At 44.0% G+C, this 14,302-nt stretch overlaps 1 protein-coding gene and 1 non-coding gene across 2 annotated transcripts in view; both read right to left on the reverse strand.

Annotated features, from left to right (window-relative positions):
• LOC126268115 (uncharacterized) overlaps positions 1-14,302 on the reverse strand; it is an 846,423-nt gene that overhangs the window by 152,957 nt on the left and 679,164 nt on the right. The window lies entirely within an intron of this gene.
• Positions 12,734-12,808, reverse strand: Trnas-cga (transfer RNA serine (anticodon CGA)). Its single transcript has one exon. It is a non-coding gene; the product is annotated as a tRNA-Ser (tRNA).

Consider the following 14,302-nt stretch of genomic DNA (forward strand, 5'->3'; position numbering starts at 1 on the left):
GCGATGCCCCTCTGCACAACACATTCATCTAGGCGGCGTTGGAAGCTTTCCATAACTCTTCGTAACGTATCCACTGGGACAGTACCGACGGCAGTTATGATGCGATCCGTCAACTCAGGAATGGTGGCCAGAATTTGCATGGATTACTTGCGACAGACATTTCCCTGTAGAGTAATTTCCCGTTTTTGTAACATTTCCTGACCGCCTCGCTCACCTGACCTTCCATGTGCAGGATTTTTCCTTTGGGGCTACCTGAAGCAGGAAGTGTTCCGAACACGTTGTGCCACCATGAGTTGAAGGATCGCATCAGAACTGTCGTCGGCAATGTCCCGCGGTACGCTTCGGGCTTCCAAATAAAATTGAAATGCGTGGTGTGGCTCTCAACTATATACCCTCAGATTCAGGGTTGAAATATTAAAAGTTTTGGCTGGTTTCGTTTAGAGGCTGGGATACGTAGTTGCCGCATTACAAGCCAAATACTGCTGAGTGTACAGTATACAATATGAATATACACATGAATTGAATGGTCGAAGGTTCCTATCAATTGCGAATTTTGAACGTAATATAGACATTTACAAATGAAAGACTGCAATTAAATAAATTCTGCAGGTACTATTTTAACGACTTCAAATGATGAGTACGATAGCAGAAGTACCTTTAAGAATGCCCTTAATTACTGTAAAACAATTATTGGTGTCGATGGCCCAGCAACAAAATAAAATATAAGTTGAATAACAGGGAAACAATAGATTCCTACTTCACGTAATTAGTTTTGAACGACAACATAGCTCGCAAGATATTCACTTCTAAACGTATACTACGTCTTCACTAGGGAAGCCACGTAAAACTCACAAGTGCACGGGTCGGCACTACGAAATATTTCTCTCTCTCGCGACCACGTGCAAACTGCTCCACTCTCCAAGTCTTTCCCACGACTGTGCGTCGCTCCGTACAGTCCAGCACCCTCCGTGTCCTGTCCCGTACTGTCCCTCGTGCCGCGCTGTCCCGAACTGCCTCTCCATTTACTTTGGTAGTCGCCTCTCTTAGTAACGAGCGCTGTGATTGGCAATAGCGCTCCCGCCATGTCCCCAAGCCAACGCACAGTCACACACATTTTGAAAGACATTCGAAATATTGGATTTACATTTAAATAACTTGAAATGAAATAAATATTCCTACGGCTGGACCATAAACACGCTCTAACACACAAGTTGTTCAAATCTGTTTGAATTTCTAAGGGACCAAACTGCTTAAGTCATCGGTCCCTAGACTTACACATTACTTAAAATAACTTATGCTAAGAACAACACACACACCCATGCCCGAGGGAGGGCTCGAACCTCTCGCGGGAGGGCACTCATTATTAAATACATAAATAAATGAAATAAACATAGATCAAAGGAATAGAAACAAAAAATAGGCCAGTAGCCTAATGTCTCTGTGCTTTCTAAAACACAGTAAATATTTAACCAATTTCTTCATGAATGGTGTACAGGGTGGTCCATCGATAGTGACCAGGCCAAATATCTCACGAAATAAGCGTCAAACGAAGAAACTACAAAGAACGAAACTCGTCTAGCTTGAAGGGGGAAACCAGATGGCGCTATGGTTGGCCCGCGAGATGGCGCTGCCATAGGTCAAACGGATATCAACTTTGTTTTTTAAAATAGGAACCCCCATTTTTATTATATATTCGTGTAGTACGTAAGGAAATATCAATGTTTTAGTTGGACCACTTTTTTCGCTTTGTGATAGATGGCGCTGTAATGGTCACGTGGTATCAGGTAACATTCCGCCAGTGCGGACGGTATTTGCTTCGTGATATATTACCCGTGTTAAAATGGACCGTTTACCAATTGCGGAAAAGGTCTATATCTTGTTGATGTATGGCTATTGTGATCAAAATGCCCAACGGGCATGTGCTATGTATGCTGTTCGGTATCCTGGGAGATATCACCCAAGTGTCCGGACCGTTCGCTGGGTAGTTGCGTTATTTAAGGAAACAGGAAGCATTCAGCCACATGTGAAACGTCAACCACGACCTGCAACAAATGATGATGCCCAAGTAGGTGTTTTAGCTGCTGTCGTGGCTAATCCATCAGTAGCAAACAAATTGCACGAGAATCGGGAATCTCAAAAACGTTGGTGTTGAAAATGCTACATCAACATCGACTGCACCCGTACCATATTTCTATGCACCAGGAATTGCATGGCGACGACTTTGAATGTCGTGCACAGTTCTGCCACCCGGCACAAGCGAAATTACGGGACGATGGCAGATTTTTTTGCACGCGTTCTATTTAGCGACAAAGCGTTACTCAGCAACAGTGATAACGTAAACCGGCGTAATATGCACTATTGGGCAACGGAAAATCCACGATGGCTGCGACAAGTGGAATATCAGCGACCTTGACGGGTTAATTTATGGTGTGGCATTATGGGAGAAAGGATAATTGGCCCCATTTTATCGATGGCAATCTAAATGGTGCAATGCATGCTGATTTCCTACGTAATGTTCTACCGATGTTACTACAAGATGTTTCACTGCATGACAGAATGGCGATGTACTTCCAACATGATGGATGTCCGACACATAGCTCGCGTGTGGTATCAAATAGAACATTTCATGACAGGTGGATTGGTCGTCGCCCCGCACGTTCACCGGATCTGACATCCTTGGATATCTTTCTGTGGGGAAAGTTGAAGGATATTTGCTGTCGTGATCCATCGACAACACCTGACAACATGCGTCAGCACATTACCAATGCATGTGTGAACATTACGGAAGGCGAACCATTCGCTATTGAGAGGAATGTCGTTACACGTATTGCCAAATACATTGAGGTTGATGGACATCATTTTGAGCATTTATTGGATTAATGTGGTATTTACAGGTAATCACGCTGTAACAGCACGCGTTCTCAGAAATGATAAGTTCACAAAGCTACATGTATCACATTGCAAACAACCGAAATAAAATGGTCAAACATACCTATGTTCTCTATTTTACTTTAGAAAAACCTACCTGTTACCAACTGTTCGTCTCAAATTGTGAGCCATATGTTTCTGACTATTACAGTGCCATCTATCACAAATCGAAAAAAGTGGTTCAACTAAAACAATCATATTTCTATATGTACTACACAAATATGTAATAAAAATGCGGGATCCTATTTAAAAAAAAAACGCAGTTGATATCCGTTTGACCTATGGCAGCGCCACCTAGCGGGCCAATCATAGCGCCATCTAGTTTCCTCCTTGAGGCTAGAGAAGATTGGTTCTTTGTAGTTTTTTCTTTTGACGCTTATTTCGTGAGATATTTGGCCCGGTCACTATCAATGGACCATCCTATATATCGGATATAAACAAAGACATAGATGAGTAAATATGTTTATAAACATGCAGCTACCGTTTTTCCGTGTAACTGTGGAGTACTTATGGCCTGACGTGATCGATAGTAATCAGCCACTTTGGCCTCCAATAACAATTCATGTTACGTGCGTGTAATTTATACCAATTTAGGTTTATACTAATAGCTTTCTAAAGACACGTTGATCGACAAAATCGGATGAACTATTTAGATTTTGTAAATTTGTTGCTGGGTGTTACTTGTAACTAAACTTTAAACTAACAAAGATATTGAAAATCTGATTACCCCATCAGAATCGCCGTGCAAATAATGGTAATGTACATGTTTCTTATTAAGGTATCATGAGTCCTCTGCCTGCTATTAATTTCTACACTCCTGGAAATTGAAATAAGAGCACCGTGAATTCATTGTCCCAGGAAGGGGAAACTATATTGACACATTCCTGGGGTCAGATACATCACATGATCACACTGACAGAACCACAGGCACATAGACACAGGCAACAGAGCATGCACAATGTCGGCACTAGTACAGTGTATATCCACCTTTCGCAGCAATGCAGGCTGCTATTCTCCCATGGAGACGATCGTAGAGCTGCTGGATGTAGTCCTGTGGAACGGCTTGCCATGCCATTTCCACCTGGCGCCTCAGTTGGACCAGCGTTCGTGCTGGACTTGCAGACCGCGTGAGACGACGCTTCATCCAGTCCCAAACATGCTCAATGGGGGACAGATCCGGAGATCTTGCTGGCCAGGGTAGTTGACTTACACCTTCTAGAGCACGTTGGGTGGCACGGGATAAATGCGGACGTGCATTGTCCTGTTGGAACAGCAAGTTCCCTTGCCGGTCTAGGAATGGTAGAACGATGGGTTCGATGACGGATTGGATTTACCGTGCACTATTCAGTGTCCCCTCGACGATCACCAGAGGTGTACGGTCAGTGTAGGAGATCGCTCCCCACACCATGATGCCGGGTGTTGGCCCTGTGTGCCTCGGTCGTATGCAGTCCTGATTGTGGCGCTCACCTGCACGGCGCCAAACACGCATACGACCATCATTGGCACCAAGGCAGAAGCGACTCTCATCGCTGAAGACGACACGTCTCCATTCGTCCCTCCATTTACGCCTGTCACGACACCACTGGAGGCGGGCTGCACGACGTTGGGGCGTGAGAGGAAGAAGGCCTAACGGTGTGCGGGACCGTAGCCCAGCTTCATGGAGAAAGTTGCGAATGGTCCTCGCCGATACCCCAGGAGCAACAGTGTCCCTAATTTGCTGGGAAGTGGCGGTGCGGTCCCCTACGGCACTGCGTAGGATCCTACGGTCTTGGCGTGCATCCGTGCGTCGCTGCGGTCCGGTCCCAGGTCGACGGGCACGTGCACCTTCCGCCGACCACTGGCGACAACATCGATGTACTGTGGAGACCTCACGCCCCACGTGTTGAGCAATTCGGCGGTACGTCCACCCGGCCTCCCGCATGCCCACTATACGCCCTCGCTCAAAGTCCGTCAACTGCACATACGGTTCACGTCCACGCTGTCGCGGCATGCTACCAGTGTTAAAGACTGCGATGGAGCTCCGTATGCCACGGCAAACTGGCTGACACTGACGGCGGCGGTGCACAAATGCTGCGCAGCTAGCGCCATTCGACGGCCAACACCGCGGTTCCTGGTGTGTCCGCTGTGCCATGCGTGTGATCATTGCTTGTACAGCCCTCTCGCAGTGTCCGGAGCAAGTATGGTGGGTCTGACACACCGGTGTCAATGTGTTCTTTTTTTCATTTCCAGGAGTGTGTATGAACTGTGAAATGTCTGCCATTATGTTTCACAAAGTCCGTCATATTTGGCACTCCCTGTATGTCTCTTTCATCAACACCATGGAGTTCCCAGCCACGCAGCTGGACCATGCGCTAGGGCCACCCTTCTTGCTCCAGCTATTGTACGGCACCACACGGTCGCTGAAAAGGCCCGGCATGGTGAGCGGCCCGTGCGGCCATGCTAACTCCGAACACAGAATATTTTCAGGGTGCCACGACTCGCCCGTTACCTCACAACGTTATGCCAAGTTGTGGATAGCGTCTAACGCCGCCTAGATGAATGTGTTCTGCAGAGGGGGCATCATTTGACAGGAATCATATTCAAAAAGTAATCCAAGCAATGGACAATGATTTACACATTAGTAAATGCCATACCTTCAATTATTAATTGACATAAGAGGTAATAAATAAATTACAGTTACTGTCTGATGGTGTGTTTTTAATACCCTACTATGAGCGCTGCTGCACCTGTTATTAGGGAATGACTTGATCACAGTATTCCCGCATTGAAAAATGAAGTACTGAGAAGTGTTACTTATAAGGCCAATCTCCTACAGGGCCCTTGACTTTCGAAGTCTACAAAAAAACGTGTGAGTCATTGTGAACGTAGAATGTTTCCAGGGTAGACCTTTCCCACCGACATTTTGATTACAAAACAGTATTAACTGTTTAAATTCGTAACTGTTTGTATTATAAGATGTTTCTGCTTCCAATTAAATTTCATAGAGATGAAAGAGAAAGTGCAATAACGTTTTACTCTACAATAGTTTATTTAATAAATTAATTTATGTTTTGTAGCTACATCATAGTGTACAAGTTTGTGTAACAAGTGATACATATTCTGACGAGTATTAATATTTCCTGAAGCGATTACAAAATGCGAACGAGTTAATTTTTCAAAATAGGCACTTAGGGGACCGAAAACACGTTATGACATTTCAGTGATGAGTTTCATCTTCAGTTATCAGCAGTAACACAGACGAACCAAAACATTATGACCACCTGCTTAATAGCGTAATTGTTCTATTTTGGAAGTTAATAAAACAGAAATTTGGCATGGCTTGCATTCGGCAGGTATCTGGAGGTACGTGGCACCAGGTGTCTCCCTGCATACCAAGCAATTCCGTAAATTATGGACGGGTTTTTTGTGGGCTACGGCCCGACAGATATTTTCCATTGGGCTCAGTTCAGGCAGATTTGTTGGCGAAGACATCACCTTGAGTTTACTATCACGTTCCTCAAAACACTTCAGCACGAATCTGGCTCTGCGATATGGAAAATTATCGTGCTGGAAGATGCCATCGCCGTAAGGAAAGACATCAAGCATAAGGTACCCAGGTAGTCTACAATAATGTTCACGTAGTCGACAGCTGTCATGCGACCTTAGTTTACTACCACAAGTTAAGTGGAAGCCTGGATGAACATCCCCCATAACATAATACTGTCCCCACCGCCCTGCGTCCATGATGTGGCGTATGTTAGGATCAGCCTTTCGCCTGTATGACGCGTGTCCGTCCTTGCGCAACAAGAATCGTGATTCGTACAACAAGAATCGTGATCCATACGACTAGGCGATATGTTTCGATTGATCCACGGTCTAGTCTCGATGATCTAGTGCCTACTTTATCGTAATTGACAATGATATTGAATTAACATGGGTTGTCTGTTGCGGAGATACACGTTCAACGTGTGCTGAATGCTGTGCTCCAAAATACTTGTGCCTGCACCATGGCTGTATTCTGTCGTCAGATCTAGCACCGATCGCCACCTATATTGCCCTACACAGTGGGGAAGCCTCCACGTCTTGTGATGCGGTGCAGACGTCCAGCTCCTCGTCGCCCACTCGTGACTTCACCGTCCTTCAGCCTTCAGCCACTTCCCATAGGTGCTGAACACAGTAGCACGCCGACCGCCGACCTTCTTCGTTGCCAGGCGTCAGGTCACGATCTTTGTCAAAGACGCTTATCTTAGTGGATTTCTCATTTGGACACTGTATTGCCGCTAGAATGATTCCCCATTCATTTCTGCTCCGACAAGTTTTTGCCTGAATCAAATGGATCTCAGCACTATGTAACTTAACATCTATGGTCATCAGTCCCCTAGAACTTAGAACTACTTAAACCTAACTAACCTGAGGACAACACACAACACCCAGCCATGACGAGACAGAGAAAATCCCTGACCCCGCCGGGAATCGAACCCGGGATTGCCTGAATCACCACCAGACGGCGTTCAGTTTCGCTGTGGGCAGTGGTCATAATATTTTGACTCATTAGTGTACACTGACGTACACTGACGTGACAGAAGTCATGGGATAGCGATATGCACATATGCAAATGGCTGTAGTAATTGCGTGCACAAGGTATTAAAAGTGCAGTGCAGAGCTGTCATTTGTATTCAGATGATTCATGTGCAAAGGTTTCCGATGTGATTACGGTCGCACAACGGGAATTAACAGACTTTGAAAGCAGATTGCTAGCTGGAGCTAGACGCATGGGACATACCATTTCGGAAATTGTTAGGGAAACCAATAGTCCGAGATCCACAATGTCAAGAGTGTGTCGACAGTACCAAATTTCGGGCATTACCTCTCACAGTGGGCAACGCTTTGGCCGCTGGCCTTCACTTAACGACTGAGATTAGTGGCGTTTACGGAGAGTTGTCAGTGTTAGACGACTGGAAAACCGTGTCCTGGTCGGATGAGCCCCGACTTCAGTTGGTAAAATGAAATGAAATGAGAGTATGGCATCGTTGGCCGGGAAGTTCGGCCACCAAGTGTATGTCTTATTTCGTTCGACGCCACAATGGGCGACTTGCGTGCCGGTGATGAGGATGAATTGATGATGAGGACAACACAAAACCCAGTCCACGAGCGCAGAAAATCTCCAACCCAGCCGGGAATCGAACCCGGGCTCGCTTGCATGGTAGGTAAGTATGCTACCATCTAGCTAAGCAGGCGGACACCTCAGTTGGTAAGAGATGATAGGATTCGAGTGTGGCACAGGCCATACGAAGCCATACACCCAAGTTGTCTACAAGGCACTGTACAAACTGGTGGTAGCTCCATAATGGCGTGGGCTGTGTTTACATGGAATGGACTGGGTCCTCTGGTTCAACTGAACCGATAATTGACTGGAAATGGTTACGTTCGGCTACTTGGAGGCAATGTCACCGGGCCACGATTGTTCGCTATTGGTTTGAACAACAATCTGCACACTTTGAGTGAATGATTTGGTCACCCAAATCGCCCACCATGAATACCATCGAACATTTATGGATCATAATCGAGAGGTCAGTTCGTGCACAAAATCTTGCATTGGTGCGTTTTTGCAATTATGCACGGCTATAGAGGCAGCATGGATCAATATTTCTGCAAGGGACCTCCAACGACTTGTTAGATCCATACCACATCCAGCTGCTGCACTACGCTGGAAAGAAGGAGTTTCGACACGATATTATGAGGTATTCCATGACTTTTTTTTACCGCCATGTGTTATGAATGTGGCTGGTAAAATGATTTGCACTCACAACAAGACTTACAAATGGAAACAGAAACACACATAAGAATCAAAGGAACGATAACCGGTAATATAAGAGTATAGAAAAATAAGGAATCACAACTAAAAGTATTTATGTCCCGATTTCGTGTATACTTTGTCTCAGGAACGTCACTCTGTAGGAAATAGCAGTAGTCAGTCAACATTGTAGTACTCAATTTGAGTTGGAAATGCTGTTTTCATTTTAGAAATTTCCAGGTGGAACCTATGTCCATGTTCTTCACCAGTGGCGCGAAGATTGTGCGGGAAGACGTGCAAATGATCATTCAAGAAATGTGGTTTAAGTGACGTATTAAATTTAATAAGGTAGTATGATCTCAGTCGTACAATATTGTCCTAGTTCTATGCCCCATGGTTGCCTAAAACGTTCTTGCAAACACTTGTGAAATAAAGCCGTGTCTTCTTTTAACATCACTTAATGAATTATAGGAAAGCTTATCAGTCATTAGTGTCTGGTTCTCCAAATATATCTTCCTCTATTTTTTGTTCACTGATCTGTGGAAACTTCTCTCGCAAGTACGTTAATCCACGTGAGGTTTTACCCATGACTTTCACAATATTTTTGACAAGGCGATTGAATGTTCATCGAAAGTAGATACAAGATTTTGGGGTTAACAACAGTGTTCATATCACACTTCTGTTCGGGCAGTAGCTCATACTGACCAGGACGTTGTTTCCCATTATAGTGTTTTGTTTAATGCCTACGCTCTCCCACTCGCATAGCAACCGGCAATACTCTGTGCCCCCGATCTGCACCCCGATAAAAATTGCAGTTACCTTTATATCTCCACATATGTGCCATTTGTATTGCTCATGCGTAGAGCTGTGAAACTACCATAGGCTACCGAAGACTATCATACACTGATAAGCCAAAAGATTTCGACCACTGCCCACAGCGACGCTGGATGCTGCCTGGTGATGTTGCGGGCAAGTGACGCTGTATCAAAAGTATGTAAGCGGAGCAGAGACGGACGGAGGATAGCCCTAGCGAAGATATCGCCTGCAAACGGGGAAATCAATTGAGATAAGCGACTCTGACAAAGGGCAGATTATTATTACGCAGAGCGTGTGAACGAGTGTCTCGAAAACCGCGAACATGGTCGAATGTTCACGTGCTACTGTCTTGAGTACCTACGGAAAGAGGAGAAGGACAGCGAAACTACCGCTCCCCGCTAAAAGATGGGACGTCCACTATTCTTCACTGAACGTGTGTTTCGGAGGCTTGTCTGACCTGTAAATACGATGGATGGTAATCTGTGGTATCTCCGTCGAAAGAGCGCAATGCTGCTGCATGCACAAGCGTTTCAGAGCACACCATCCAACGCACATTGTTGAACAGGATCTCCACAGCAGTATTCACATGTTTACCGAACGACATCGTCAATTACGATTGTAGTGGGCACGGGACCATCGAGATTTTACCGTCAGTCAATGGAAACGTGTCGGCTCTTCCGGTGAATCACATTTTTGTTACACTAGGTTGATGGTGGTCTCCGCAAACGCCGTCATCGAGGTGAACTGCGGCTCGAAACGTCCAGCGCGCCACAGACTCAGGCTGGTGAGAGTAGTATTATGCTATGTGAGACGTTCTCCTGCACTTGCATTGGACCTGTGGTAGTAATCGAAGACACGCTGACAGTTGGGAACCACCTGCATCCCTTTATGCTTGATGTCTTCCCCGAAGGCGATGTCATCTTTCAGCTGTATAATTGTCCGTGTTTCGGAGGCAGAACCGTGCTATAGCAGTTTCCGGAGAATTATAGATGTCCGGAGCATTATGATGTCCCGGAGACCAAACTTTCCTGATGTAAATCCTACGGAATTCATCTGGATCGCTATCGGGCGCCATCACTGCTTACGCAAATCAGCGGTCCGTTATTTACGCGAATTACACGACCTGTGCGTAGACATCTAATTCCACAATCCTCCACAAACCTACTAACAAACTGTCAGACACGCAGTATCAGTGATGTACTTCGCTCCAAGACGGACAAACAAGCTATTAAACAGGTGGCCACAATGTTTTGGCTCATCAGTGTAGGCCAGCTTAGGCTACGGCAGTTTTCCTAGTAGCATTGTTCTGTTACGATCACAATCACGTTACCTGTATGTTAAGTGTATTGCATACCTATTAGGCGTTACGTAATTTTGGTCTTCTTGTTTCTGTATGCCATCAGTGTCTTACAAGATTCAACTAAAAACCATAAGAGGAAACCGTCTAAAAATTAAGTAAGGATATATAAGGGCCGGCGTGACCTACGGAACATTTTTATTCTACGTAGTTATCTTCCAGACTGTTAGTTAAAAATAAACATTATATACAGCAAACTTGAAATTATCAGCGTTTAATCCAGTTTTCCTTCTAAAACAGTTGATTGATGAAGTGAAACAGAGAGATGTTGTTGAAAAAATTAGAAAAATACACCTATTAATCATATAGCGGTATAGAACGCAATTTCCTGAGTAAAGGTTAAAAAAAGAAAAACGAAACTCAAACATCGCTTCAATCCTTCATCTAGCTTATATAAAATATATTTCTGTTGTTCGTTAACTACCTTCACTGCTATCAATAATAACAGGAGACTCTTGCCTTTGATCATTCTGAAGAACATTCCATTGAATATAGAATAACAACAATAATTGTACAGATTTTTTTTATATTTACGCATGTAAACTGTACTTGCTTCAAATGTAATTGCTTTGGTTACATGAAAGAGCAGAACTTACTCGATCAACACATTATTATTACTCATAAAATTTATATTCTGTAAGGATATAAAATACAAAATGGACAAACAGTAAGCGATGTGAAGTTCTAATGATGTGCAAACAAACAAACAAGAGACAAAGAAGCGTCGTCGGCTCTCAGTGTTTCTCACTCATATTCATGTATGTTTCTTTCCTTACCAATGTTACCAGTACTATCGGTAATCATCATGTACTATGTCATCTATGTATTTTACCAAAACTACCGAACCATACTTTTTATAGAGCGCAACTCTACTCCTACAAGAGTAGCAGTAGAGTTCTCACGTATCTGCTTCAGATTAACTTTATGAGCAATCAGAAAAGAATTAAATTTTCCCCTCTGTGGAGATGTACTGCTTTCAGACTGCTGGAATCTCTAAACAAGCACCATTCATTTACGCTGAAATCACGTCCAAGACTCCGTAACCGACTAGATATCTAGAGTTTTGAACTGAGGATTAATTGTGGTAATTTATTGTAAATATTTCGATTACTTTTCGATAGCTAAATCTGCAGAATATTGAAGTTAAGCCAATGAAGAATACCCAATACCCAGTATTTTGAAGGATTTTGGTAGTTAGAAGGTAGTGTGCCACAAGATGATAGCCAAACAGCCAAGAAAGGATCTCCTTTTCTGATTCTGCAACCAAAAAGTTGTTGTATGGTTTCTGCCGTCTCATTGTGCACTGACATTTAGCATTTGCATTTCCAAGGATGTGGTACACATCATTCGAATCTGACATCTGTTTCATGTCACCTACACGATAACACAATTGTATTGGTCAACAGCGTACATTTCACGTTAACCGACACCAAACCATGCATATAAAGATTAGAAACAAACAGGAGGAACCATCCCTTTCATTTATTATTTCTTGGATTAGCAAGAAATCTGCAAAAGCACTTGAGTTTGATGAAACTTCCTGGCAGATTAAAACTGTGTGCCCGACCGAGACTCGAACTCGGGACCTTTGCCTTTCGCGGGCAAGTGCTCTACCAACTGAGCTACCGCAGCACGACTCACGGCCAGTACTCACAGATTTACTTCTGCCAGTATCTCGTCTCCTACCTTCCAAACTTTACAGAAGCTCTTCTGCGAACCTTACAGAACTAGCACTCCTGAAAGAAAGGGTATAGCGGAGACATGGCTTAGCCACAGCCTGGGGGATGTTTCCAGAATGAGATTTTCACTGTGCAGCGGAGTGTGCGCTGATATGAAACTTGCTGTCAGATTAAAACTGTGTGCCCGACCGAGACTCGAACTCGGGACCTTTGCCTTTCGCGGGCAAGTGCTCTACCAACTGAGCCACCGAAGCACGTTTGATTTTTATGTACGTGACCTATTTTTTTTCAGTCTAAAGTTTTGCTAGGTGGCTAAGATTTCATGGGTATTGGACATTATTTAATCTCATTCGGCGGTAATGGACTCAGAAAGGTTGAGAACCAGTGTGGTGGAGAACAGTTGTAACGTCACTCTACAGAGTGGTAGTGCCAGCAGTTTGCTGTCGGATATGAGCTTGTCGTTCTATGTATGTTTCCATTTCGATGACTAATGCGTTATTAATAAGATCAGAAATGTAAGGCTGACATCACCGAGCGGAGATTCAGAGCACGTAACTTAGTTTATTGTTGTGGTGTCGCGATCTGCACTGCGTATAAACTGGACGATAGCGTCACGTCCAGAGTGAGCGCCTGTTTGTTTGGCCATGTTCGACCTCTGAGCCGGAGTCACGAGGAGACATTGGGGCGGAGCCACTTGCTGCGACATGACTGTGGTCGCCATTATTTACGGGCCATCGTGTTAACTTGCTGCCAATCGAAGATCCAGCGAATTCCTCGAATCACGTAAACATACAGTCGTCCCAAGTACCTAAAAGGCTGCCACTGCTGAAATAACGTAGGCGTGAAGTGTCAAAGATATTACGTTATGTAGATGATTAAGTGTTAAAAAACGCAATGAAAAATATTTACGGCGCATTGTATATTCTTACTTTATCTGCCTCCTAATCCTACAGTGAGAACTGTGGTGGAATTGTTAATGAAGGCAATAAACCGTTTGAAAGCGTCAGCGATATTTCTGAATTCTTGTGAATAATGCGTCAAGATCGCTTAATGTATTTTCATTTAAAACAGCAAATCTCTAAGATTCACGTTACATAAATATGAGAAGTGCCACATCTTTCTGAGTCTGCTTGCTGTATTGATGTTTTGGTCTCCGTCTACGACTTGACCCCCCACAATTCACTCCAGTACTAAATTGGCGAGCCCTTGTTGTTTCAGAATATGTCCTATCAATCGATCCCTCCTTTTGATCAAGTTGTGCCACAAATTTCTTGTTTCTCCAATTCTAATCGGTACTTCCTCATTAATTACCTGATTGAACCATCTGATCTTCAGAATTCTTCTGTAACAGCATATTTCGAACGCTTCCATTCTCTTTTTATCACTCTTGTTTTGGATCCACGTTTCACTTCTATACATGGCTACACTACAGAAAAACACTTTCAGGAAATAGTTCCTAACATATAAACCCATATTTCATGTTAAAAAATTTCCCTTCTTCAGAATCGCTTTTCTTGCCATAGCCAGTCTACATTTTATATCCTCTCTACTTTGACCATCATCAGTTATTTTGCTGCCCAAACAGCAAAACTCATCTACTACTTTTAAGTGTCTCGTTTCCCAATCTTATTCCCTCATCATCACCGGATTTAATTCGACTACATTCCATTATCCTTGTTTTGCTTTTGTTCAAAATGGCTCTGAGCACTATGCGACTTAACATCTGTCATCAGTCCCTTAGACATAGAA

The sequence above is a fragment of the Schistocerca gregaria genome, chromosome 4, assembly GCF_023897955.1.
Source record: "Schistocerca gregaria isolate iqSchGreg1 chromosome 4, iqSchGreg1.2, whole genome shotgun sequence".
Taxonomy (NCBI): domain Eukaryota; kingdom Metazoa; phylum Arthropoda; class Insecta; order Orthoptera; family Acrididae; genus Schistocerca; species Schistocerca gregaria.